Genomic DNA, 27,781 nt, shown 5'->3' on the forward strand with positions numbered 1-27,781 from the left:
GTTTTGTATTTTTTACGCACGATGTTATTCATTAGTGCTGCACTGTGTGAATTTTGTACTGCAAAAGTTTTGCAACATGAGTTAAGGTGTCTGTAGTCCAAAACTAGACGGTATGAATCGTCTGTCTTGGAGACCGGAAACAAAGGATTGTTCATTTGTGAGGTGCATGTTTCAATCACCCCTTGGTATTCAAGTTGATCTAAGATCTCCCTGACTTGTTTTTTAGCTTCTTGCTTAATTTGGTACTGCCTTTGTGCAGTTGGTTGACATTTTAACTGGATTTTGTGAGGAGGAGAGTCCTCATCCCATCCTACATGGTTTTTATATAATGCAGGAGCTTGGGCTACTGCCCATTTTCTTGCATATGTATATTTTTTATGAATTGGAATATGATTTGAGAAGGCAGGCATAATCATTTCTTCGCCATGAGGGCACTCCCTGAAAAACTCTGGTGGCCAGTCTTTCTCAGCTAGAAGGATGTCATAGCCTTGCGAAAGAATATCCCACAATAGACCCCTTACTTTCCTAGTCTATCTCCCTCTATCCGTAATGTTATTTCATATATTTTATGAGGTTTGCCAACTCTGGTATCTGCAGTTTCCACCTGAATGTATTCATTCGTGTCCACTGTCTCCAGATGATTCATCAGGATCTTGCGAGCTATTGTCACTTCTGCTGCGCTGTCTATCATTGTCTGGGCCCACTCTCCGTTTTTCAGTTGTGTCCTCAGTATCCTCGGCATGTTTAATTATTTTAATACTGGCTACCTTCTTTTTTGGAAATTGTAATTTTTTATTTTGATGAGCAGGTTCCTTGTCTTTGGACTTGACGTGCTCTTCCCTGTGTTCTGACCGTCCTCTTCTTTCCGATTTCTGCGAGGAAGTCTGAAAAGATCGAGAGGGACGTGTATCAATATCTTGATATCTATCAGGTTTCTTCAAATTATCCCTATTTCTAAGGTTGTATCTTTTCTCAGAGGGCTCCCTCTGGGGAGACTTGTGTCCTTGGTCCGGAGATCTTTCTCTCCGCCGAGGAGACCTTCCTCTGGACTGGAATCTTTTTTCTTTGGAAGTGGATTCTTTATTTCCATCCCAGCTCTTTTTTGGAGTGTTTAGTTTATTTTTAATAAATATCTTTTCAGGATTTTCAGTTAGTTGAGGTTTTACTGGTTTCCCACCCAAACTATCTCTTCCTAGTTCTTCATAGGATTTTTCTATGATTCTGGCAAGTTCAAATGGTTGTTCTGCTATATCTGTTTCTTTCAATTTCTGGCGGATCGCCACAGATGCTGCTTCTCCTTTTATGTTGGCTAATAATATAGCTGAGACCTGCTTGAAGTCTTTCAGTAATTTCATACCCAGAGTTAAAGCAGGTTCTGAACCGTATTCATTTTGAATCTGTCTTAGCACATCGGGTATTACCGCCATGGATGAGTATAGCATTTGGGTCATTCTGTTGGAGAGTTGTGTCTTCCAACAACAGTTGAGACGCTGTAGCATCTCTTTCTTTGTCTCCGTGAGGCATTTTACTGACAGAAAGTCTTTTTTAGTATGCAGATCAAGTTTCAAGGAAACAAAGATTAGGTGCACAATATTTTGGAACACTGTATCCTTCAACGTTGACTAAAACAAAAACTATACATAGGAATCTCTTCCTACTAAGTTCCGGCGGATTTTAACCTTTTACCCACTCCAGACGTCTTTTGGAGTATTTACGGGAAAAAGGGTCTGTGTGAAAAAGCACGACTGAGTTACTCTAACGTCTTGCGTTAGATTTATCGCCTTACCAAACGTTGGGCGCCATGTAGTGTAGTTCCTATATTCCCAATAGGCTCTGCGCATTGGAATAACATATTCAGCAGTGTAGACGTAGGACTGAGGTCGACTAGGTCTCTGCTGACTATAGTAGACTTAAGGTTTGCCAGCTAGCTCAGAGGTCACTAGAAACTTTCTCGAATAAACGAGGAGGAGTTTAACCTCCCTGGATAGACAAGAAGGGATTAGCTTCTGACAACCATAAAACATGACAACTTTGCTCCCTCAGAATAAGAGTGTATCTCTAGAGTCGTGTGAAAACAATAGACAGCTATTTCACTCAGTCAAGTGTGCATACTTAGTTTCACCAGAGTGCAGAGAAAAGAGAGACGGGCGTTTTCAATAAAAGGTGTAATTTATTGAGCAGTCTTCTTTCTCATGCAAGAGAAATGAATTGCCACAATTGCAATACTCATAGTAAAGTAAAGTGCGTACAGTAAAAGGAGGATTATAAAATAATACTGTAAAAGCATTGATATGGTTTCTTAGCCATATGATACTTTAAAATAGATAAAATATATACATACATATATACATTGACTAACGTACTCAACTGGTGCTTCTAAATACGCCTACCCCGGTGTACCTGACCTAAGCCTAATACGTGGGAAGGAGTAAGTAAGTAGCAGTTTAAGTTAAGTTGGTTTTGCCAAGAATCTGACTCAAGAATTCTCTTTAAGGGTTTAGCCAGTTCCGTACCTGGGTAATAGCAAGCAGGAGGTCTTGTATCTCTCTCTCAGGACTCGATATCCCAGTAACCCACGAAGGTATCTGGAAACACCAGAGCTGGATTTCTCGGCAGGAGAAAAGACAGCGTCTCTCTCAGTGCGTCAAAGGGGAGGGGCAGCGTCCGTGGGCTCTCGCATCAGCTGGGCTCTCAGGCAAGTAGATAGCTGCTCTGCTCCAAAACCACCACCGTGTGTTTGCTTAAGGCAACGTTGGTATATTTATACCTGAAAGGTGCCGGGTTTGACGTAAGGTTGGACATAAGACGTCAATAAAGATGTCACTAAGAACTGGCCGTTCTTACAGTGCTTCACAGGAGTTCTAGGACGAAATCAAAACAAAAGCAATGGGGATTTCCCAGGTTGCGAGAGGTTTGGTTTGTTTAGAGAACTCGTTGTGCTTTCTAGGAGTCCGGGGAAGTAGCCTTGCTTAATGTGACTGCATGGACTACGACTAAATATGGATATGATTCTTATGCCTTTATAGGGATATTATTGATTATAACCGTACGGATGTATGACGTTACAACGCATACTTTTACCACGCATACCATTACAACGCGGTTTTTACCACGCATACCATTACAACGCATAGCGCTTTGGGGTGCTGGATAGTGAATAGTTTAATTTACTATTCCAACTCCAGTCCCCGTGGACACTAGGGAAGGTTATTGGATAGTAAATTAACCTATTCCCTATCCTAGAGCGCCCCCCAGCGCAATGCGTTGTAATGGTTTGCGTTGTAATGACCGCGTTGTAATGGTAGTGCGTGGTAAAAGATTCGTTGTAAAGGTTGTATACCTAACCGTACAAGGGCATAAAATAGAAATATCGATTTAGGTTCCTAGATAAAAACACAATACCAGGAGAACATCGGTGGCACGAGGAGAAGAACAGGCATCCACTAACAAGTCCTCTGACAACATGTCGACTGCAGGAATGAACAGGCTGGACCATTGGCAACACCCACCTTTGTGATTGAGCGGAATTCTGGATGGGGAGAAAGCTCAGACGTCAGGCAGAAGGAGAACTGACCACTCCACACCAGCTCGTGTATATCCAACGGGCAAAGGCCTCAGGGACACCGGTGGCAGAGGGTCCCGACAAGAGAGATGATCCATCGCCGTCTATCCTGCACGTCCCAGGAAGAAGATGAATGTGTGCGCAAAGGCAAGAGTCAACAACCACCCTCCAGGTGGAGCTACGGACTTTGAAGTGATCTCATCATCTCCTCCATTCACACGCAGACTGTGGAGTTGGAGCACCGTGACAGAGAACACACAGCTCAGCGGAAACCTGAGGAAGAGGGCCTCCGGGATATCTCGTGGCAGGAGAACACCCACGAGAGGGGCATCCTAGGAGAGGGGTGTCCTTCAACTACTCCCTCCTTTGCAAAGAGAAGCCACGCTGCCTACACTAAAGAAACCAGGACTGATTGGTAGAAAACAACATCCAACCAATCTACCATCTTGTCATCTGTTTGTCGCCACCACCAGAGCGAGGCTGCAAGTCCTGAAGAGCAACCCCACCGAGAACCAGGACGTCGAGCCCAAGAAACCTAACATTCCAGAGTCAAGTTCCACCGGCGTCACTTAGCAAGCAGCTGAAGAGGCTCCTCCTAAAGTTATGAGATTGCACGTTTTGTGTTTTCCTCCCACAGGTTTGGACTTTTGTTTTGTCTCAATTTTTATTAAAGTTTTGGAGGAATGTAGTGTCCTGCTGGACACGGTCTAGTTGTTCTATTGATGTAATCTACACTTGGCACCCACCCACCACTGATGTCACGAGTCAGGTGACCCAGTCAATAAAGGGGGCGGAGCGCACGTGCTCTTGGCCCATTAACTAGCCCACTAACCTGGTGTCAGTGTCTCCCTGACCTCCGTAATGCGGGCCTAGTGCCCAAAACTACAGTCTCTTCTTTGATTTAAGCTTTGCGATCCTTACAGACCTTTTTAAATGCCATCCTGGCCTTCTTAACTTTTTCTTCACAACGAGGTTTAGTATTCTAAAGATTCCAGAGGCCTTCATGGGTTCTGGAGCATTGCCTATCAAACCATCTTTTCAACAGGTGACCAGTAAGGAAGCAGATTTGAGGAGTACAGACTTAATAAACGGTCACGAAGCCCCCCTTACCGACGTACATACTGGGCGGCATATTCATAACAAGCATTTACAATGCAACGGTCTCGCCTTTGCAAAAGTTAGAGCTATTGGCATTGTAAATGACAACATTTTTATTTATGTGTTGGTTTTGAAAACAGATAAATAAATGGCATTGTCATTTACAATGCCAATAGCTTAATCTCTCGCAAATGATGATGGAAGATAAGGTTCAATGGAGACAAATGCAGAGTCACAAGGCAAAGAGAAGTCTTTGTGGTCACAGAGTAGGAGACTAGGGGATATTGACAACCACCTAAAATTCCAGCCCACATTGAAAACATGGCTCTTACCACTCATATACCTTTTCAAAGTAGGTATGAGAATGTGCAACTGCAACTATTCAAAAACTTCTCTGTAATAGCTCATGCTCAAACCACAGCTACCAGTTTCCCACATATATAGAGCACATCATTCATCACCACACATACTGTAACCATATCAACCCTGGACTGGCCGGCATGACCATGACGTGCACTGCAGAACAGCTCCTGTTCTGTTCTGCCACGTCATGGGCGGCAGCTTCTGCTGTCAGCTGCGCACGTGCTCCCAAGCCCTGCCGCGGATGGCCACAAGGTGGCACACATGGCCTCTACCTTGGACAGCGCCAGCGGCGCTGCACCCTCCCACTCGTGGGACTTGCCCGGTGTTTGCGATGCTCTGTCATCCGGGGAACATTTAATTTCCTAGTTACTGATTGCAGCGACCTTCGCACGGGCAGAGCCCGAGCTTCGCAGGCCCTCGATGTTGATTTTCGAATCTGAGCAGAGTAAAAACGGCGCCTCGGCAGACATATTAAAATACCTCCAGGTACATAAATGAAAGCGGACAATTGAAAAGCTTCAAGATGTGTGGCTCTTGCCAAAGGGTCAGACGGGGACACTCGCAAACTCAGGAAAAGCACATTTTTATTTTATTTTCACAGGCTTGGCTGTCAATAAGTGGCGCTGCCTTCTCGAAGGGCTGCCGGTCGGAATCAGTGTTTGATGTTCGCACCTGCGCTCATTTTTCGGGCTTCTTTATCAGACTTTGACAAAAGCAGGAGAAAGGCAGAAAAGGAATAAAGGAGGAGGAGAAAATATGGAAAAAGTGACAATAGGGAAGGCATAGATAAAACAAGGCACACATCCACCTGCCGGACCGCAATCATCCCACCCGCCCCAGCTCCATGAAAAAAAAATGGCGTCTGCAAACATCCGGGAAAAAAAAAAGTAAACACCCACATGTTCATGACGGCAAAAAAGGGGCGGAGCTTCAAAAAAACAGCCGAACGCCCACAAATCTGCTCCGACAATTATTGACACATCTCTCTTCCAATGGCTAGCCTCCATTTATGGAGCTAGCCAATGGAAGAGAGAGGCGGGTTAAAGCCCCGTACTGCTTGCGCAGTGAACTCCAGGCGAAACCTAAAAACCACAATCCTCTCCTTTTTTCTTCACAGATGGATGATTCCCGCGGCTCCTTTAACTGGGAGCATGTTTCAACAAGCCACGCCTCCTGGTCTGGCGTCATTCGCCCTAACCCAATAGATGACGAGGCTCCAGAGGCCACAACGGACTGGAAGGGTAGTTAGAATCAGGAAGACGCCGAGTGTCGAATCCAGGGAGAAGCCTCGAGAACGGAGGAGGATACCGTGAGCAGAGCCCAGGAAAAGAAGCTGGAAAAGCAAGAAAGCACCCCGACTTCAGTCCTGATTGCCGAGCGAGGAACCACCGAACCAGCTGAAGAAGCAGGAGACCGACGGGTCCGTGTAACATCCAGTCACACTCCAGGAGGAGTGTGGCTCTCCCAGGTGCATGCTCGGATTGAGGGGTGGGCTGGGAGGTGGGCGAAGGTCGGCGTGGAGAAGCCAGGCTAAACCCCCATAGTTCTACCACCAACCAGGTGACCCCTCACTCCTTTTTCCCTTACGGTGATGGTGTGAAAGAGAAGGCATATTTTCACACCATTTTTTTGTTTGTTCTTTTTTTTATTTTGATATTTTGAGGAAAAGACTGAGGCAAGAAGATATTCTCGCAACTGTACCAGTATTCGTGGGAACTGTGAAAGCCAGAGAAGTAACGAATCAGGACATTAAATAGAAAGTACAATACTGGCACCACCCTAGTGGACGTGTATATAAAATAAATTCTATTGAAACCTCTCTGGTTGTGGACCTCACTGATTCCTCCCGCTCACATAAACCTACAGATATTAGTAAATGACGCCAAAATTCTCTGTGGTGACTCTGCTTCTGACAAACAGGTGTGGAAATCAGCATTACATGAAGTAATCAGATTTTGGGCAAAAGCCGATGGAACAATACTGGCCAACCTAACCCTTCGGCCCTGGTCAACCAATGTAATGGGCTCCTTATAGATGTGTGTTGAACTCAGCGCTTTATTATGGCACTATTCTTATAAAGGTAGCAGAATTTATTTATTTCAAAACAGGTCGGAGGACCTATTACATTGGTGTCTCATCATGCAATGTTAAATTAAGAAAATAATCCAGAGCTCCCCTATGTGCGGTAAATGTAACACTTGCATTATTTCCCTTTTTAAAGCCAGTTCCATAAACATACCTTAACTGCAATTTTATATTTTTTTGTGTTTTCCTATATTTTGCTGGATTGGTAACAGTTTCAATAAACTATGCAAAAAAATAAAACTGGATCTTGTACTCACTTGGATATTTGCAGCTTCATATTCTGTTATAGGTTTCCCCAGAAGTGCTTTTCTTGTGGTGTCTTTTTCCAGGCCAGACATCATTTGAGTTGGTTGGAGATAAACTGTAATAGTTAGGATGGTCTTTTTAACCATCCTCTTTTTCTGAGTTTCTGTCACATCACTAGAAAACTGCAATATGCCAAAAAAGGTTGTTGCTTTATCATTCTGACATGATGAAGATATCAGATATTCTATCTACGCTTTTTGCAAACATGCTATTGAAATATGTCTCTAATATCATCTAGACAGATGTGAAAATTGCGGATAAAATATCTGTACAAAGGCATAAGGAATTCCTTTACAAAATCTGTTGCACCTCATGAAAGTTCAATACACATCTGTCTTGATAGATTGGGAAGATCACTGAAGGACCCAGTTCCAAGAGTGAACATTTCTATATAACCCAAAGTTTAGGTTTGCATGCAAAAGTAATGATCAGTTTGCAATACAAGCTGCCCTAATTTGAAACAACTCTCAGGTCATATTGGTCTTGTAAGATTTGACTACCTGATCAGGACCCACTTTTTGTATCCACAGCTTTGTATTGTCAGTGCTTATAGACCCCATCAGGTATGAGTCAGTCAGTCAAATAATTTGTCACCAAATATAAGTCAGACCTTCAAAATATACACATTTTGTTATGCAATTGTTTTATTTGTATTTTATTTAATATAATTCATTATTACAAAGCGATATTTGAATCAAAGAGATGGTGCAAGATTCAATGTAATGGTAACACAGCATGATAATGCAAGAAAGCAAGAAAGCAGAAATGGAAAGAAAACTAAGATTCCAAGGAGGGAATAAAAAGCAATGATCAGCTGTTGTAATATTCACATTCCTTAAATAATAAAATGCAGTCTTGTTACTACCTTAGAATAATGGGTAGGAAAGAAGATAGAGAACACAAAACTGGGTGCCCTGTCATACAAAGACTTTCATCTTTCTGAGGTCAATAAAATGAATACCAATGAGCTGGCTAACAAACATCTGTTATTTCAGCACCCTTCTCAGCGACATGCCATATTATCAGCAACAGGGGAAGTTAAAGTTTCCGCATACTGCAAGAACTCCTGCATCTGTAAGGAGGCGTCAAAGACAAACATGACATCAGGAGACATCAAAGACGTAGTCCATTGTATCCACCGTGGGTGTAAGGCTTTCGAATTTGGTACACTGGCCTTCATCGCTGCTTCCAGGGCAGGATACGGGGTAACAACCAACATGCGTTTTCCCTGCGACAGTGCGCGTTCCTTCAGAATCGCCATTTGCACTGCTGTCAAAACTTTTTCCACAGTGAAAAATCGCATTTCAGCCGAAGTGTACAAGTGTTACTTGTAAGCAATAGGTACTGTGTCTCCTTTATTAAAAGTAAGGTACGTGAAACCCACCGCCCCAGGTACGATTCTTATCACCAGGTTGGTGTGCAATCGACCTGAGTGCACCAGGTGAGTGATCTTTGAAAATTGAATTGGATACGACTCACTTCAAGGAAGTGTTTCTTTTTGGATATACAGTTAACTGTTCATGTTTGAAGGTGGCCGGGGAAGCCGGACCACGAGGGAATCGGGGGGATCTATCGTTGTGGCGAAGGGGCTGCGCGAGTAGAGACCTCACGGACTTGTTTTGTGATTAATTGAGACTATCTCCGATGCCTTAGCAGAGTACGGTGTTGCTCGCTCGTCCGAACTCTCTCTGGGACAGTTCTGGGAGCAACTGGGTAAGCTAGGGGTCTGGAGACGTGTCCAGATACCCGGCCCAACCAGAACAGGACCGTGGGGTGCCCCGTGAGAGAGTTCGAGGTTTACCTATCTGAGGGTCTCGGAGCACTCTAACGATTGTCTCTTTTTGTGAATCTGTTGGTCTAGAATTCTTTTGAATCGATTCTCCGAACAGGAGTCGACGGGCTCTGTTCGTATTTGAAGACGTCATTTGCATTTGAATAGGTTTCGAGAACTAATTGCCTTGCACTGCTTTGCAGCACTTTATGAATGTTTGAGTGAAGTACCATGAAAGGACGCATCCGATTGAGTGTGTGTGATTGTATGTGAAAGGAACGAGTACAATAAAAGAACAATGCCGTGTTTCAGTAAAATATGTTTTGGGTGCTGTTGTCGGAGAGGTACGCGGCTCGAAGAAAGACAGCCTGCCCCTTCCAAAGGCAGCCCCAGTTTCGATATGTACACCAAACATGGATTACAGCCAATTTTGTTTAACACTCTGTGGAATAAGTATACCAGGGACAATTTGGATTTACAGTGGCCCCTTACGGGGTCTTTTGATGAGAAAAAGATAAATTATATACAGAATAAATTATTTATGAAAAAGAGTCGTCAGTCAATGTTTGATTCCTTGAATTTATGGTTGAAGGAAGCAAAAAGACGACGAATTAGGGAAGAGAAGCTGGGGAAGATGAAGTCGGGTCAGACGGTTACACAGAAAGCTATAGCATATGATAAAGACAAAGTGGAGAAGAATATCGAACGGATGGATAGGCAGTTTCGGTTGGAGACCGATAAAAGCTATGTAGCTAGACCAGAGACAGGGGATGAATTGGAAGAATTGTTGGAAACTCGACCACCTCCCCCTTATGCCCCACAAGGTCTGTATCCAGCCGTCCCTGTGGTACGTCCGGATCGGGCGGGTGCTGTTGCAGCCACCCGACCACCGTCGGGAATGATTGCTACGGCCCCCGTTGGTGGATTAGGACCCGATGTTCCGGTTTCCCCTCCTTCTCTTCGATTAACTACCTCACCCTTATTATCTCTTCGGCCGGACGCGGCTGTCCCTTCTCCCTTGCACCCAGTATTTCTCTCTCCTCCAACGCAGACCTCTTTAGATCTTCGAAATATGGTTGGCACTGGGGCCACACCCAAGCGACCGATGTCTGACCCGAGTGATCAACGAGCTTTCACTCGGTCGCTGTTAGGGCAGGAGGAGAGAAGAGCTATTATAAATCAGGCATCCCAGTGGATGCGGAATCCTATTTATACCTTAGAGGATATTTGGAGTACTATGAAGGATTTTGAACCCGTTGCGCAACAATTGGCGCTAGAGAGCATGGCGATCCGATTGATCTCACTATGGGAACAATGTTTTGAGGAGGGATTACCTCCTCAGATTTTGCGTGACATCAGGGATCATGCTCATAAATTCCATCTCCAGGTTGAAGAAGTATATCAGAATGTTAACATCCTTTTGAGCTATAGGGAAAGGATGCACCGAAAGAGCGCTGAATGGAGAGCGCAGCATCCCATGCGAGAGGTGCATCCCCTCTTTTTCCCTGAAGTACCTGAATTAAAGGATGCCAATAATGTGGTAACTAGGGCCAGGGTGGACGCCAGGCTTCAGGAACAATGGGTTTATACCCCTTGGAAACGGAGTGAAGTGCTTACCTTAAAGGCCCAGTTACCAGATCCTCGTAAAAATCCTACAGCTTATTACAAAGAATTGACCGAAGCTGCCAATTCTGCTATCATGACTATAGCTGATATCGAGCTATTTTTTGGTCTCCTAATCCCGGTTGATATCTGGAGGCAGATTCATGATACTGACCATATCCCCGAGTTAGGAGGAACATGGAACCAATTAAAAGATTGGGACAAGGAACGAAAACCCGGAGAGAAGCCCCGGGATGAAATATTAGCCGTACCTGAAAAAATTGTTACATTCATGAAAACACTCTTACCTCCGAGGAAGGTAGATTGGGACAAATTAACAGCATGTAGACAGAAGAAGGATGAAAGTGTGTCCGACTTCTTTACTCGGTTTGAGAAGGTGTTTATAGATTTTAGTGGACAGGACCTCTCTACAGAAGGGGGAATTCGACTATTCGTAAATAGATTTGTTACAAATCTACTCCCGGAGGTTATGTCTCGTCTTCAGTCCTCTGAAAGTACGTGGACTACAGCTGCACCGTCCATCATTCTTAGTATGGCCCAATATTACGAGCACCGCGAGAATGAGAGTAAGGACAGATTGGAGAAGAAAACTAAGGATTTAAAAACAAGGGTGTTATTACAACAAGTTAGCAGAGGTCAAATGACAGGAAGGGGAGTGCGGGGCTCGTATCCAAGGGGCCAGCCAGCAGGGAGAGGCAGAGGGGGCCCGCCGAATATCGGGATAAACCAATGTTCCTATTGTAAAGAGGAGGGACATTGGAGAATAGATTGCCCTCTGCTACAAGGTCGGAACGGACCCAGTAGGGGTCGAGGAAGAGGTCGGGGAAATATAGATCGAAATAGCATGAGGAGAGAGGAAGCGCAGCATGAGGGTTCTCGTAAGAATCATTTTGACGACCCCCAGAATAGACAATATTACAATGAAATTTATCAAAATGACAGATACGAGGACCAGAAGTACGCATGAGACAGCCAAGGACAGAGCGGGGGCCGTATTACAGTACCAGTGGACCAAGAGGGACCTTATGTAGAAGGAGAACTGTTGGGTACATCAGGGAAGTTTTTAGTGGATACTGGGGCGATGAGTAGTTCAGTCGCCCAGGCTCTGGTCCCAGGGGCAGCTCTGTCTGGCCAAAATAATGTATCAGTCGGATTCTCTGGAATACCGGTAGTCAGCCCCGTGCAAAACCTCTGCCTTTTACGATTGGTCCTATTTCTGTGCATACCCCTTTTCTCCTTACTTCTAATTGTGGAGAGAATTTGTTAGGTTCGGATATTTTAAAGAAACTTCATGCACGAATCTACTGCTCACCTGATGGTGTTTTTCTGACCATACAGAAACCGCCTATAGAGATGACTCAGTATTTTGCTAAAAACGAACCCTTGCCTCCTGAATTTGCTACCATCCCTTCGACCTTGTGGGCGAAAGGGGATACCGACGTGGGTCTGTTAAGAATAGACCCTGTGTCAATCACCATAAAACCAAATGCAAAGATGCCTCGCATTCCACAGTATAAAATATCACCAGAGGGCGAACAAGCATTGCTCCATATCATTCGCGATTTAGTTGAAAAAGGGGTGGTAGAAGAAACAGCGGCAAATATCTGTAACAGTCCTATTTTGCCGATTTTGAAAAAAACTCCAATTGATGGCACCCCAGATTATAAATCTGCATATCGTTTTGTGATTGACCTTAGAGCAGTCAATAAAATAGTGGTCCCACAATACCCAGTGGTACCAGATATCACTACGATCCTTACCATGATTCCCCCTACTGCTCGATATTTTTCTGTTATCGATTTAAAGAATGCTTTCTTTAGCATTCCTATTCATCCTGATAGCAGACATATCTTCGGATTCTCATTAGGAGGACGAAGTTTTAGAAAGTCCTAGTATATATAGCCAGGACTTAAAAGCAGTATTGGATGAACTAGTTCTACCCACCGGCAATACAATCATTCAATATGTCGACGACATTTTGGTGGCCTCTGATACGGAGGATAGGTGCAGAGATGCTACTGTAAAATTGTTACACCATTTGGCTAAAAAAGGAAATAAGGTCTCCCTTTCCAAATTTCAATATTGTCGACAGGAAGTGACCTACCTTGGCCACTTACTGTCGAAAGCGGGGCGACGACTAACACCAGAATGAATATCTGTAATTACTAACATGTCTGTACCTCGTACTCAACGTGATGTCCGTGCTTTTCTTGGCATAACCTCTTACTGTCGCCAGTGGATTCCTAACTATTCCCTCATCTCTAAACCCTTGTTGTACTTGACTACCAAAGATGTGCATGAACCCCTACCCTGGACGGATGAATGTCAAGAAGCCTTTGACTCTCTGAAATCTGCTTTATGTTCTGCACCTGTTTTGGGTACCCCGGATTACCGGAAGCCTTTTTCACTTTATGTGCACGAGGTGGACGGTTGTTCTCTTTCAGTATTAACTCAGGATTTCGGGGGGAAACAAAGACCCTGTGCCTTCTTTTCATTAGTACTGGACATAGTAGCACAGGCCCTTCCCAGTTGTCTGAGGGCCACTGCGGCGGTAGCAGTGGCCATCCGACAATCAGAGGGAATAGTGTTGAACACTGACCTCACAGTAATGGTACCACATGCTGTGGATATTTTGTTAAATAAAACTAAAACCCAGCACCTTACGAGTGCCCGCTTGACAGGATACGAATTGACATTGTTTGCACCCCACATTACCATTAAGAGATGTTCCACATTGAATCCAGCAACACTATTACCTCTCCCTTCTAGTGATACGAAGGACGATATCCATGATTGTGTGTTTAGAACTGAGGAAGAGACAAAAGGCCGTGTAGATCTCACAGACAACCCCAAGGAGAATTGTATGTCGATGGTTCCTGTTTTAAGTTACCAGATGGAACCGCAACAGCTGCGTATGCCATTACGACTTTGAAGACAGTAGTGGAAACTGCTAGGATTTCACACCACTCAGCCCAGGCAGCTGAACTAATGTTACGTGCATGCGAAATTAGCAAAGGATTGAGAGTAAACATTTACACGGACAGCCAGTACGCCTTTGGCGTTGCCCATAGTTTTGGGAGGTTATGGAGGGAGAGTGGTTTCTTTACCACTCATGGCCAAAAGATTCAACATGGTCCTTTAGTTGATCGTTTGTTGTTAGCTTTGACACTACCAGATAAAGTGGCCATTATCAAATGTAGCGCCCATCAGAAAATAGTCGATTCTACAGGAAAGGGAAACGCCTATGCTGATTCAGTGGTGAAAGAAACAGCTCAGACGAAAGCAACTCCCATGTTTCCCAGTACTTCAGCTCGATGGGTGGCGGAAACTTCTGTGTTTGACAATACCATAGAGAGTGTAAGGGAATTACAGAAAGAAGCCACTATAGACGAGACACAGAAATGGGAGCAGGAAGTAGGGAAACTAGACAAGAACGAATGTTGGATAGATCGAACTGAAAGACAGCGTTGGTTACTCCCTAATGCATTAGTATATGCAGTAGTGACCATGGCCCATGGCCCGGCACACATAGGAGCAAAAGGTATTTGTGCTGTATTGGACCCCGTCTGGAACAACCCAAACATTCCCAAAACGGCCGCACATGTGGTCAAATACTGTCCAGTATGCTTACGCTATAATTCGGGGGGCAGAGAGTCCGTTCTAGGTGGAAACTTTGCACCACCATCCTTGCCTTTTGAAGTTATTCAGATTGATTACATCCAAATGGAGAGAGTTATTAAGTTAAAATACGTACTGGTGGTGGTTTTGATAGAGCAAGATTTCGCATCGCGACTTGCTCGAGTCAAGAACCTCGAAATCTGTTATAATCCTGTAATCCCAATTGTACGTTTTACTAATTTTATGTATTTTTGAATGTGCGTGTGTATCCTAGTGATGCTTGCCTATGTGTTCTACTAATACGATTAACCCTCGTCCCTAAAAATGGCCGCTGTTTTAGAATCTGCTTCTGCGCATGCGTTAGTCACACTCACGTGACTTTACGTAATTGGAGTTCTGGAGGGAAAGGGTGCGCATGCGTAATAGCCATAAGATGGCAGCTTAATGTAATAACGTGGTGAAGCTCGATCAGTTGCTCTCGTGTTATTGTGTGTTGCTCTAACCTAAAACTGCATAGAATATTTTTATAATGATAAACCTGAAGTGTGAAATCATGACATGAAATACATTCATTTATTTTCTATGTTTTAATTTGTTTTCGCTTACTTTTCATGTATCGCGGGAAATGGGGGTCTGAATGTACTGAGAGCCATCTTGAAGGTCCCTTCCGCGCATGCGCGCGCCGCCAAGGAAGAAATAACCTTGGACAGTGGAACTCAGCCAGCTGGCAGCCACAGTCAAGATGCTCATGTGAAAGCCACCTCTGACCCAGCAAGATGGAGTTAACTGTTCTGAAACTGTTACAATGATATTATTCTATTGTATTCTGTGTATTCTCTCATGGGAACCCCAATCTTGCTAGGCGGTACCCAAAAATGTAGATTAGGCCTTAGAAAAATCTGTTCTGATTGGTGTGTTAACCCATCCTACCTTAGGACCAATCGAAATTGGGGATTCTGACACTTTGCAACATTTGGGGGTGGTACACTGACCCAAAAACAGTATAACTACCCTAGGTTCACCTAGGGAATTTGTCCGACTTGTCCGAATAGCTGACCTGTCACTGACCCAACGCACTCAATAGGTGACTGAATACAGAGCGCTGCGGAGCACTCTGTCCGAATTTGACCATAGACTCAAAGGTTTTACTAAACCTTAAGTGCTGGCGGAGCACTTTGCTGGGGAGTTCGCTAACCCAATCGGGGTTCTGACTGATAGCTGCAGAGAGGGTGGAGCGCAGGCGTTGCTTCCAAACTGCGGGTGCTGGTCGTGTCCTGGTGGTCCTGTCCTGATCCTAATCTGGTGGTCCTGTCCTGTCCTGGGGTGTCCAGTCTGCACCTGCTGTCCCGTTGATGTCTGTCCTTCCTGGGGGTATTTCCTGTCCTTAAATGACCCGTGGCCAGGGTTGGTTTTCACACCAGTCTAGGTAAATATCTTGCCGAAAAACTCTAAAACTGCACCTTTCTATTTTCTGTCTTTGCTTCAATAAAGACATACCTTTGCATATGATAATTTTCCATACTTTCCGCAACCTTTGCATATCCTAAAGTCATTTCGCATTTAATTTCATAGCGTGTTCCTATGTTACCCTACCTTTTAGAAATCATTTTCTCCATTGCAGTTTGCAATTTTCTGATGAGATCTATAATTTTTCATATAAAATTGACTGAAGTAAATTTCTAGAGTTTTAGAGTATTCCACTTTTCGCTCTTATTATAGTTGTTTAGGATTCCTAAATTTCCCATTCATATTCATGCCCTGTAGTATAAATATATACTTGCTTAAACTTGCCCCTTTAAAGATGTCTATTCTTAAGTTTCCTTTTTAGCATGTTTCCTGTTGCACTATCATTTAGAAAACCTAAATGTTTGGATGGTAAGTCGGGTACACTGGAAATAATCGAAAGGGACTCAATGATTATTGGTAGTGGATTGTAAGGTCATCTGATCAATGCATATGGTAAATTGAAGTACATGGGCCCGAAACCTAAGTGGTGTAATTATTGGTCGGGTGACCTGCGATCTCTATCAGTAATTTTCTTGTAGCATAGAGGATGGTTAGGGAATAGTTAAAGGATAGGTAGGTCTAGTTAGACTAGTTAAGTTGGATGCTGCTAACAAGAGTAGGCAATTCGGGTGATCTGATCACTCACTTGAAATGTTTGCTTTGAAAAATTATGAAATGTTTTAAAATCGTTATTCTTGTTATTATACTGTTATATGTATTAATCCATTCGTTTGTAAAACGTTATATGTGTTGTCGGAATCCCCGGGGAAATGAATAGCGAGTGGTGAATAGAATCCACTTGCTTCGAGGTCACTGGCTTTCAAGGAAAGTTGGTGCAGGTTAGGCAGAACTGGAAGCACTAACTAGGGTTTCTGAATGTATGATTGAATAAATGTTAGCAACGAGGTTCATTGGCAAAATTCCTATTGTGGCATAACCTAGTGAGGGTCACACCGGAAGAGTAGCAGGTTCATCGAAGCTTGGGTGAAAGCAAAGGGGTTCGCTGGTGAAACTTTAGACTCGGATATATCCCGGAAAGGTGGATGAGTCTAGGGAAGTAACAGGTTCCCTAATGCTTGAGTGAAGGGTAGGCAGAAGAGATCTACTCGTAGTATATGAAAAGTAAATGGAAGTAGTTTACTTGCAGTGAAACAAACTCTTTCCTGTCTAGACACTTGAGCACAGTGGTGAATGTGTATTCGTTGTTAAATAACCAAGCACTAGCACTTTAGAAAGAAAGAAAGATTCTGTTACCTTGTAAAGAGGGAGTCAGTCGCGAAGCTGCTCTGACGTCACTCTGTGCCGCGCTGGGATTGGTAGATGCAGCGGGTGTGTAGCGGAGCTGGAATTGAAAAGGAGGGGTGAGTGCCGAAGCGTGAGAACTGTCTCGCGAAAGGGCCGCGCACCCATTGGTCGAAAATATTTGAACTCGTGCATTTCATTGGCCGCACGAAAATAAAAGACGCACTTAGATTGGAAGTGATTTCGTAAACAGAAGTCACTCGTAGGAATCGTATGTGGCATTCGTATAGACCACATACTCGACCCGATCCACGGCATATGGGATTTGAGAACGATCAGTGGAAAGGTGTTAAAAACGACATTATGTACGGAAATAAGAGAAAATTGTCCCTTGTAAATAAGGTAAAGAATTTTTTCAAAAAAGACAAGCCGATTAAAACTAGAGAAGGTGTTGTCATTCCGCCACCCAACACTCCCGCATCTTTCATGATGTTCGATAAAGGGTACAACACATGTGTATGGTTGGAAAACTGGGCGGAATACACGAAAGATGACGGAGTATTGGCTTTTCCGTTAGACGGAACATTTAACAGCAGGATTCTATTCAATCTGAGAACCCGAATGAATGATTTACATCCCAGACCTAGATTAACGCAGTACGAAGCACTAGAGGAATGGGAAATCGAGGCTTTTGAAAGGGATAAGCCCCGAATGGATAAAGGGTTAACTAAATTTTATCCAAAGTTGAAGCAGGAAGCCCGAGCCAAAAAGATGAAACAGTGGAGACAGAATATGATTGTAGAAGGACTGTTTCCAATGATGCCAGCATGTGGGCCTCCTGGGGGGGAGAAGAAAACAGAAAAATGTAAACATTGGGTGCCCATTGGGGAATCGGATGATGAATTGTTAGATGACATATTTACAAGAAGCCCACCTCCTTATAATGAAGAACGTCGACCTTCTAGTGAAGGGGAAATTTTCCGAAGACCTCCTCCCCCGGAGGAGGCCAGATCTGCCAGTGCAGGAGGGGGTTGCTTCATACCTCCCTACCCCGAGAGTCTAGGTCCTGTAGAGAAGAGGGATATTTATCCAAGGATACCAGTTAGTGGGGAGGCAAGATACTCCCGTGAAAGAGACTTTTGCTCTTGACCTCCCTACGGAGGTGAAGCGAGACCCTCAGGTTCAGGAATGCCGTTCTTACAACCTCTATATGAGGAGGAACCAAGATCCCTAGGCACAGGAAGTTTGTTCCCAAGACCTAATTATGGCAAAGGACCAAGTGAAACACATCCCACTGCCCAGAGTTATGCTCCCACTCTGACCCCGCAGGTGTTACATGACAAAACCTTAGAGAGATTATTGGAAGAAAAGGAGCGAGAGGTTCTAGCAAAGCAGAGAGCTGAGATAATTCAGAAAATCTCCCAGTTAAATACCAGTCCTGAAGCCTTGACAATCCCAGTAACTATCGGACCGGTGGTTCCGTTGTATGGGGACCGTCAAGGGAGTCCGAAAACTCCAGTCATTACTCCCGTCATAGCACAGCCAAGACCAGAGCCCTTAATTGTAGATGAACAGACAAGTGAGTGCGAATCTGAGGTCTCACTATTGGATCTGCCCATTAGAAATACGGGGAAAAGGATGCAGAAAAGACATAATCCTTTCAACACGAGGGAGATTCAAATGGAATCGACTTTGGGTACTAAGAGTGTCACGTTGGTGACTCCTGAGGAAATCGAAAGATGGAGTCAAGAATTAGAGAAACAAACTCCGCAGACGAAACCTTTAGATCTCTACAAATTGAGAGTAGAAATAGAAGAGCTAATGGCAGGAAATGTAGGATTAGACAGATTAAATACCTACTCTGAAGAAGAGCTGCTGTTTATTTGCAAAAGTCTTACCCGAAATGCCCGAGTACTCCATGAAAAATTGACAGACACGGCTGCTAGCATGGGAATAGATATTTCAAAATCGAAACCTTTGCAGAAACCCTACAGAGCAGACTTTTCAGACAAAGATTTAGAAAACCTGAATGTGTCAGGAAAGAAAGTACAGGTCAAAGAACTATTGACAGTGTTGCAGAAATGGGGAGATGTAGAGAGATGGAAAGCCAGATGGGCTAGGAAAAAAGATGAGGCCAGGTCTAAGCAGGTAACTCCCGAATTCGTTCTAAAGGAAGCTGACAAGCCAGAACAGTTATGCCCTATGCGCGAAGTGCCAGGTGGAAAATATGTGCATGTTCCATGGTCCAGACAGGATATTGTGTCCTTTACAAATGATTTCCCAAAACTACGAGAAAAACCCGTGGACTGGTACAGACAGGTGGAAAGGTTTGTAAAGGTGCAAAAATGCCTGTGGAAAGACTTGGATGGGTTCTTTGACATTGTGGTCCCTGTAGATTTGTGGACTGAGTGTAAGATCGCCATAGCTTGGCCTAGTGAGGAATACCCGAGGGACTAGAAAACAGGAGAACCCTCTAAGGAAGTGATGAAAAAATATGAACAAGTAATCCAACACCTGAAGGGAAAGGTGCCCGCAAAGGAAACTGACTGGACCAAGATAGATAGAACCACACAGGAAAGGGACGAGACTGTGCATTCCTTTTATGAAAGGCTGTTGCAGGTGTTCAAAACATACAGTGGTATAGATAACATCAAAATGAAGGACATGACGCATTTTATTTACAGGTTTGTAAACGGTTTAAGACCCGAAATTTGCCAGTGGATAAAAGATAACAAAATCTGTTGGCAGTCCAAGAAAATGGACGAGGTCCTACGGTACGCAAAGTACTGTGAGGACGAGATGGTAGAAAAGAAAAAGGCGTTGAAGGAAAAGGTGATGTGGGCACAAGTAAAGCTCGCAGAACAACAAGAAAAGCAATTGAATAAGTTAAATAAGGCTACTCAGAACCAAGGCCCTGGGGGTGGGGGTGGAGGAAAGCCCCGAGCAAAAATGAGCAGAGAAGAAGCCAAAAAGAAATTTCCCTGCCATCAGTGCGGGGAAATTGGACATATTTACAGCATGATAATTCCCAAACCCCTGATTTAATTCCACAGACGCAGAATGAAAAGCCAAGAAAGACCCAGCAGCAGGTAAAAATGATCCAAGTACCCCGAGCGCCAAAGCCAACTTTTAAGGGAAAATCACCGCAGGGTGATGACGTAGAGATCTGGGGGGGGGCAATGAGAACAGAAATGCAGCAACTTCGCAGTATTTATTAAATGACACTTTTTTCTGTGACGATCAGTACTGACGGGGCCTGAGAGGGGAGGACAAGGAGTGTGTACTTGGCGCCTCCTTGCCGGTAGACCAGTCGGGGCCATACATTGAAGGAAAGGTTGATGGAAATGATGTCACCTTTCTGTTGGACACTGGTGCTACCCATTCTACTGTGAGAACAGCGGACGTTCCAAACCTACCCCTCTCGGGAGAAGCAATCCAGGTAGTAGGGGTGTCTAATCAATTGATTAGTACCCCCGTTACAGAACCCATGGAGATTTCAATAGGGAACTTTAAATAAATGCACAGATTTGTCGTCTGTGACACCAGCCCAGTGAACTTACTGGGACGTGATTTACTGTGCAAAATGAACTGCACTATCTTTTGCACACCAAAGGGTGTCGAAATTCAAACCCCAGACGAAGATGGTATTTACAAGCTAATGTTAATCAGACCTGACTCAGAAATTAAACGAATGACTATACAGGACTTACCTGAAGAACTTCAACAGACAGTGAAACCAGACGTATGGGACTTTACCGGAAAGGATGTGGGATTAATGGCCAATGTAGACCCAATACAAATAGCCATGAAAGAAAATGCAGTTTACCCAAATACTAAGCCTTACAGAATGAGTGCCGAAGTAAGAGCAGGAGTTGCCATTGAAATACAGAAATTGCTAGAAGCAAACATCATACAAGAAGTGATGAGTAGTCCATGTAACTCACCCATAATTGGAATCAAGAAACCTAGTGGCAAGTACAGGGTAGTGCAGGACCTGAGAAAGGTAAACAAGATTGTGGTTCCTTGCTGTCCTATTGTCCCGAACCCCGCAGTGATCCTGTATCAGATTCCCTGGGATGCTGAATGGTTTACTGTGATAGACCTATGTCACGCATTCTTTTCGATCCCATTGCATCCAGACAGCAAATTTCTTTTCTCCTTTGCTTTCAACAGTCACGTGTATGTTTGGAATCGTGTCCCCCAGGGGTACACAGAAAGCCCCTCTATCTTTAATCAGATCTTGAAAAAATGCCTTGAAACTTTAGTCTTACCTGGAAAGTCTGTTTTGGTGCAATATATCGACGACCTCTTGGTGGCGTCCAAAAGTCATAGGGACTGTGTAATTGACACCATTGCTCTACTGAACCACCTAGGTGAGAAGGGACATAAAGTGGCCCCTGAGAAATTGCAGTTCTGTTCAAAATCAGTGAAATATCTGGGGCACCAGATAGAAAAAGGCGTCAGAAAAGTCACCTCAGAGAGAGTCAGAATAATTCAAAAAATGCAGTTACCCCGTACTCAGAAAGAAATCAGAATGTTCCTTGGAGTTGTAGGATACTGCAGGCAATGGATTGTGGGATTCGCAGTCCTAGCAAAGCCTTTGATAAAAATGACAAAGAAAGGAGCACAGGACCCTGTGGAATGGGATGATGAAAGCTTAACAGCATTCACTAAATTACGAGATTGTCTGTGTACAGCACCTGCTCTAGGGATGCCTGATTATTCCAAGGAGTTTGCTCTATTCTGTGACACTCGTGATAATTGTGCATTGTCAGTCCTAACACAGGAGCATGGCTTGACCAGACGACCCGTGGCATATTTTTCTGCCACTTTGGATCCAGTGGCTGCTGGATTACCTGGGTGTTTGAAAGCGGTAGCTGCCACTTGCACAAGCTTAGAGCAGAGTGAATCCATTGTCATGGGACATCCTGTAACTGTGTATGTTCCCCATGCAGTTGTAATTTTGCTGACCCGAACCAAGACTCAGTATCTCACCCCTAGTCGGCTGACTAAATACGAGAGGATTCTCATGGGTGCTGCAAATGTGGCCATTACTCGGTGTAATATTTTGAACCCAGCCACTCTACTCCCTGACTCAATGATTATGGAAGATGGGGGAGAAAATGAGCATGACTGCATTAACCTGACAGAGTTCAGTACTAAACCCCGTCCAGACATTAAAGAAACACCCTTGCCTGTACATGATGAGGAATGGTTTGTGGATGGTTCATGCATGAGACACGAACTTGTAGGCCTAAGTGCTGCCTACGCTGTGGTTGCTTTAGACAAAGTTAAAGAAGCATCCTGTTTATTCGGAGTGAAGTCTGCACAAGTAGCCGAATTGATTGCCCTGATAAGAGCTTTTAAATTGGGAAAAGACCAAAGAATAACAGTGTATACTGACAGCCAGTACTGTTATGGGGTTGTGCATGACTTTGGCCAATTATGGCTACAAAGAGAATTCCTGACTTCATCAGGTACTCCCATTCGAAATGGAAAAGTTATACAAGACCTTCTAGAGGCAATCCAATTACCAAAAGACTTGGCAGTGGTCAAATGCGTTGCTCATAAAAAGGGCCTTGACCCTGTGTCATTGGGAAATGATTTTGCTGATCGAGTAGCAAAACAATGCGCTATGGATCGCATGTCAATAAATATCAAACTGGGTGGGATTGGAAACAGATGCCAACTTATGGTGTTTGAAGAAGTGCCTACCTGGGATGAAGTGAGAGAATGGCAGCATGCTGTGCCCTGGGAAGAGAAAGAGAAGTGGAAGGAACTTGGTTGTCGACCAAGACGTGAGGATGGTGTCATTGTGAGCCCGGATGGTATGCCTGTGTTACCTAGACACCTGCTTGCCCCTATGGCCAGATTGATACATGAAGGATCACACATTGGTAGGGATGCCATGGTTCTGGTATTTCAACAGACCTGGTACAACCCGAAGTTCAGGAAGGTAGCAGAATCCCTTTGCCAGAGGTGCATGACGTGTCAACAGTTCAACGCTGGCAAGAGAACAGTAGTTGAACTGGGGAAGATTGGGAAGTCAGGGGGTCCCTTTGTGAGAATACAAATTGACTTCATCACCATGCCTCGTTGCGAGGGAAAAAGATATGTCCTTGTCATTGTCTGCCTATTTTCAAAATGGGTGGAAGCTTACCCTGTCCCACAGAGTGATGCCTTAACAGTAGCCAAATTGTTACTGCGAGAATTGATACCTAGGTTCGGGGTTCCAGTCACTATTGAATCAGATAGAGGCGGACATTTTCAGAATGAAGTGATGGACCAACTCTGTAAAGCATTTGGAATCACACAAAAATTGCACTGTGCACATCGTCCAGAGGCTTCTGGAGTGGTAGAGCAAATAAATGGCACTATAAAATCGAGGTTGGCCAAAATGTGTGACTCAACTGGAATGAATTGGATTACTGCCTTGCCTCTTGTTCTGATGGGACTCAGAAGTATTCCAGATCGGAGAACAGGCCTGAGCCCCCATGAAATCTTGATGGGAAGAGTGATGAGACAAGCATGGGTACCGGGAAACAAACTGTTAAGCATTACTGATGATTTGGTACTTGAGTACTGCAGGCAACTGGGTGACCAAGTGCGTTCTATCTCTCGCCAGATTGGGGAAGACGCCGTCGCCAATCCGACAACTCCAGTTCACAAATTGGTTCCTGGTGACTGGGTTAGAATCAAGAAGCACACTCGTTCGAGTTGCCTTGCACCGAGGTGGGGAGAAAAACGCCAAGTAATACTGGTGACCACGACAGCGGTGAAGTGTGCAGGCGTTCCCAGGTGGATCCATGCCAGCCATACTCATAAGGTAATTCCAGACAAGGAGCCTGGAGCTGAAGGTTGTCCAGCTGAGGGGTCTGCGGATGTCGGTCCTGAAGTAGCTGATGACAAACAGCCGAGCACCAGTCCAGCTGCGGGGTCTGCGGATGTCGGTCCTGAAGTAGCTGATGACGAACAGCCGAGCACCAGTCCAGCTGAGGGTCCTGCAGACGTTGGTCCGGAAGTAGCTGATGACGAGCAACCGAGCATCAGCCAAGATGATTGGATACCTATAATCGATCTCATTGAAGACCCAATCAGAACAAGAGAGCGAATCTACGAAGATAGAGAGTGGAATAGAGAGGTCGAGACAGGCACAGGCGAAGACCCTCAGATTATTGAGATTCACTTCAAGTCTGAGGACGAAGAAGAAGGTCAGACAGGGACAGAACAGGTGATTGACACACCTCCACTAACTCCTGACATCGAAAAGGGACAGACTAGAACTAGTGTAAAAGTTCGAGCAGAAGAAAATCAAGGGATCGAAGTGCTTGAACAGGATCAGATAGAGTTAGAAGAACGTGTTCAGGACACAGAAACAGAGACATTCAAAAACCAAACCCAAAATTCACCTGAACCAGGCCAGCTTAGTAACCAGGCAGAAGAAATAGATACAAGACCTGGGACTAGTCAGACAGGAAGGGAAGAGGCAGAAACAGAAGTGCCACAAACAAGTGAAAACAAAAGAGCATTAGAAGAAAGCCAAATCACAGTGCCAGCCAAAAGACTTAAGAAAAAGAAAAATATCGAACCAAGATATATTAAGAGACTAAGGCTGAGAATAAAAACAGTAGAAGAGAAACTTGCTGACAGAAGAAAAAGCATACGAATAGCGGAACAAGCTGGAGAAAGCTCCAAACGAAGGAGTGATCGGATAAAGAGACTGAACGAAAAATATCAAGATCCTGAGTGGACTTACTTGATTTTGGAAAATCTTGAGGATCTTGATATTACTGACGAAAGCGACGGGGAACCGATTGCTGTTTACTCTGCAGAAGAAGAGGACGAACCGCCGTGAAATTGCTCAGTATAAAAATACCTGTGCAAGGCCACAAAGAGGGGTTTAAAACTTCTTCTGAGCCAAAATGTCTGATTCAAACGTGAGTGGTAGACCTAGCCGCAGTTGTTGCAAAACATGCTGCAAAGTATGTATATGTAGTATAGTTATAGTTATATTAGTTTGGATAGGCCTAACAGTTTTCATTCCTTTTATGGTAAGCAAAAGTACTAATATTGACCCTACTCAGACTACCGACACTGAAGAACTGACAACACGAAGTGTAGAAAGACGTGAAAAGGCACTTAGACAAACGACACGAGACTTAGAAGCATCAGATGAGGAAGGACTACATTATCATGGAGTTAAGAACCAGACTCATTTAAATGTTTTCGCAAACCTGTTAGTACATTATGTAGAAACTATGGAGATCGAAGACTGCTATGTCTGCATGAAGCTACCGACTTCTGTAGCTGAAGGCATGACCTATCACCACTTACCTTTGACTTACGGAATTTCCTGTAGTATTTTAGCAAGCTTATTTTACAAAAGAGGACCATTACAGTACTATTACTCTAACTCAGACGTGATATTTTCTGAACTTCCTATACGTGGAAATCTGAATCCTGTACATACTAAAAGTGACGTTACACGTTATATGGGAGAATACTTTCTGACTATAGGTACCATAGACCTAAATGACGCACACAGGGACAACTTGACCTGTTCATTACATGAACAAGAAAAAGTATTTTTGAACATGGCAGAGAAAAGAAGGGAGAGTTTCCAAAGAAAGGCAAATGACAAAAGACAGAAAACCCCTAAATGGGCTGAGGACATGGAAAGCACCTCAAATCGCGGAGCAGGGCCTGCTTTGTTGCTGGATTTCGAAAGGAAAGGGAAACTCTGTCTTCATCGCGAGAAGACTAGTTATTATAATAACATTTTCATTGGTTCCAGTCAATGTGAGCACAATTACAAGGTAATTGGAGGTTGGGGTTTCAAAAATGGGTCAGAACCTGTGTTTCCCGGAATTTATTATATATGTGGAAACAAGGCTTATTTCAAATTGCCGGATCACTGGTATGGAAGCTGCTACTTTGGCATTGTTTTCCCGAAAATATACCATGTGAATGAAATTGCTGGAAGCAATGAAAACACTAATGGCTTAGTGCGTAGCAAAAGAGAAAGCGTAGGTGAAATAATGGGTAGTATTTTTAGTGCACTGATACCTGGAGTGGGAGTGGTTCTGAACACTCACAGAATTTGCAAATTATCCACAATAGTGGATGTGTTGTCTACTGACACGGCTCATGGATTTCTGCTGGTCAATACCGAAATGGTTGCGATCAGATCAATGGTTTTGCAGAACAGACTTGCGCTTGATACCTTATTAGCAAAAGAGGGCGGAGTCTGCCGGATGTTGAAGGCGCAACATTGTTGCACTTACATTCCGGACAAAAGTGTACAGCTCAAAAGATATGTGAAAAATATTACTAATTTGGAAAAGGAACTCAAACCACTCGAGGTTGACAGTGCCTGGAAGAGACTGGTTGATGGTCTCTCCAATATAGGTCATTGGTTTGCTAGCTTAGGTAAAAGCTTACTGTTTAAGGTACTGATGCCAATTGGAGTGATAGGTTTTATCCTATTTCTCATATTCGTCTGTTGCAAATGTCGCAAACACACCAAGAAGTATCAAGTGAATGCAAGGGGAGTGAAACGGAGTGCGGATGAACTTGAATTAGAAGAAATGAATAATCAGATTTACAAAAGGGTGAAAAATTCTCACCCTACCAAAAATGAGAAAGAGAAACTGAATCGCCTGTTGGAGGAGATAGAGTTGTACAAAGTGTGAAAGAAAGTTGGCATCTGGTTCCGTTATTTTGTGATGATAGTAAATATCATCAAAGAGGGGATTGATAGGGCAAGATTTCGCATCGCGACTTGCTCGAGTCAAGAACCTCGAAATCTGTTATAATCCTGTAATCCCAATTGTACGTTTTACTAATTTTATGTATTTTTGAATGTGCGTGTGTATCCTAGTGATGCTTGCCTATGTGTTCTACTAATACGATTAACCCTCGTCCCTAAAAATGGCCGCTGTTTTAGAATCTGCTTCTGCGCATGCGTTAGTCACACTCACGTGACTTTACGTAATTGGAGTTCTGGAGGGAAAGGGTGCGCATGCGTAATAGCCATAAGATGGCAGCTTAATGTAATAACGTGGTGAAGCTCGTGCAGTTGCTCTCGTGTTATTGTGTGTTGCTCTAACCTAAAACTGCATAGAATATTTTTATAATGATAAACCTGAAGTGTGAAATCATGACATGAAATACATTCATTTATTTTCTATGTTTTAATTTGTTTTCGCTTACTTTTCATGTATCGCGGGAAATGGGGGTCTGAATGTACTGAGAGCCATCTTGAAGGTCCCTTCCGCGCATGCGCGCGCCGCCAAGGAAGAAATAACCTTGGACAGTGGAACTCAGCCAGCTGGCAGCCACAGTCAAGATGCTCATGTGAAAGCCACCTCTGACCCAGCAAGATGGAGTTAACTGTTCTGAAACTGTTACAATGATATTATTCTATTGTATTCTGTGTATTCTCTCATGGGAACCCCAATCTTGCTAGGCGGTACCCAAAAATGTAGATTAGGCCTTAGAAAAGTCTGTTCTGATTGGTGTGTTAACCCATCCTACCTTAGGACCAATCGAAATTGGGGATTCTGACACTTTGCAACATTTGGGGGTGGTACAATGACCCAAAAACA

At 43.9% G+C, this 27,781-nt stretch overlaps 1 long non-coding RNA gene across 1 annotated transcript in view; it reads right to left on the minus strand.

Moving 5' to 3' along the window:
- Positions 1 to 27,781, minus strand: part of LOC144771861 (uncharacterized) — a 66,633-nt gene that overhangs the window by 28,279 nt on the left and 10,573 nt on the right. Inside the window, exon 2 of the long non-coding RNA XR_013599521.1 lies at positions 7,366 to 7,536. This is a non-coding gene — a long non-coding RNA (uncharacterized LOC144771861). The remainder of the gene's footprint in view (positions 1 to 7,365; positions 7,537 to 27,781) is intronic.

The sequence above is a fragment of the Lissotriton helveticus genome, chromosome 8 (assembly GCF_964261635.1).
Source record: "Lissotriton helveticus chromosome 8, aLisHel1.1, whole genome shotgun sequence".
Taxonomy (NCBI): domain Eukaryota; kingdom Metazoa; phylum Chordata; class Amphibia; order Caudata; family Salamandridae; genus Lissotriton; species Lissotriton helveticus.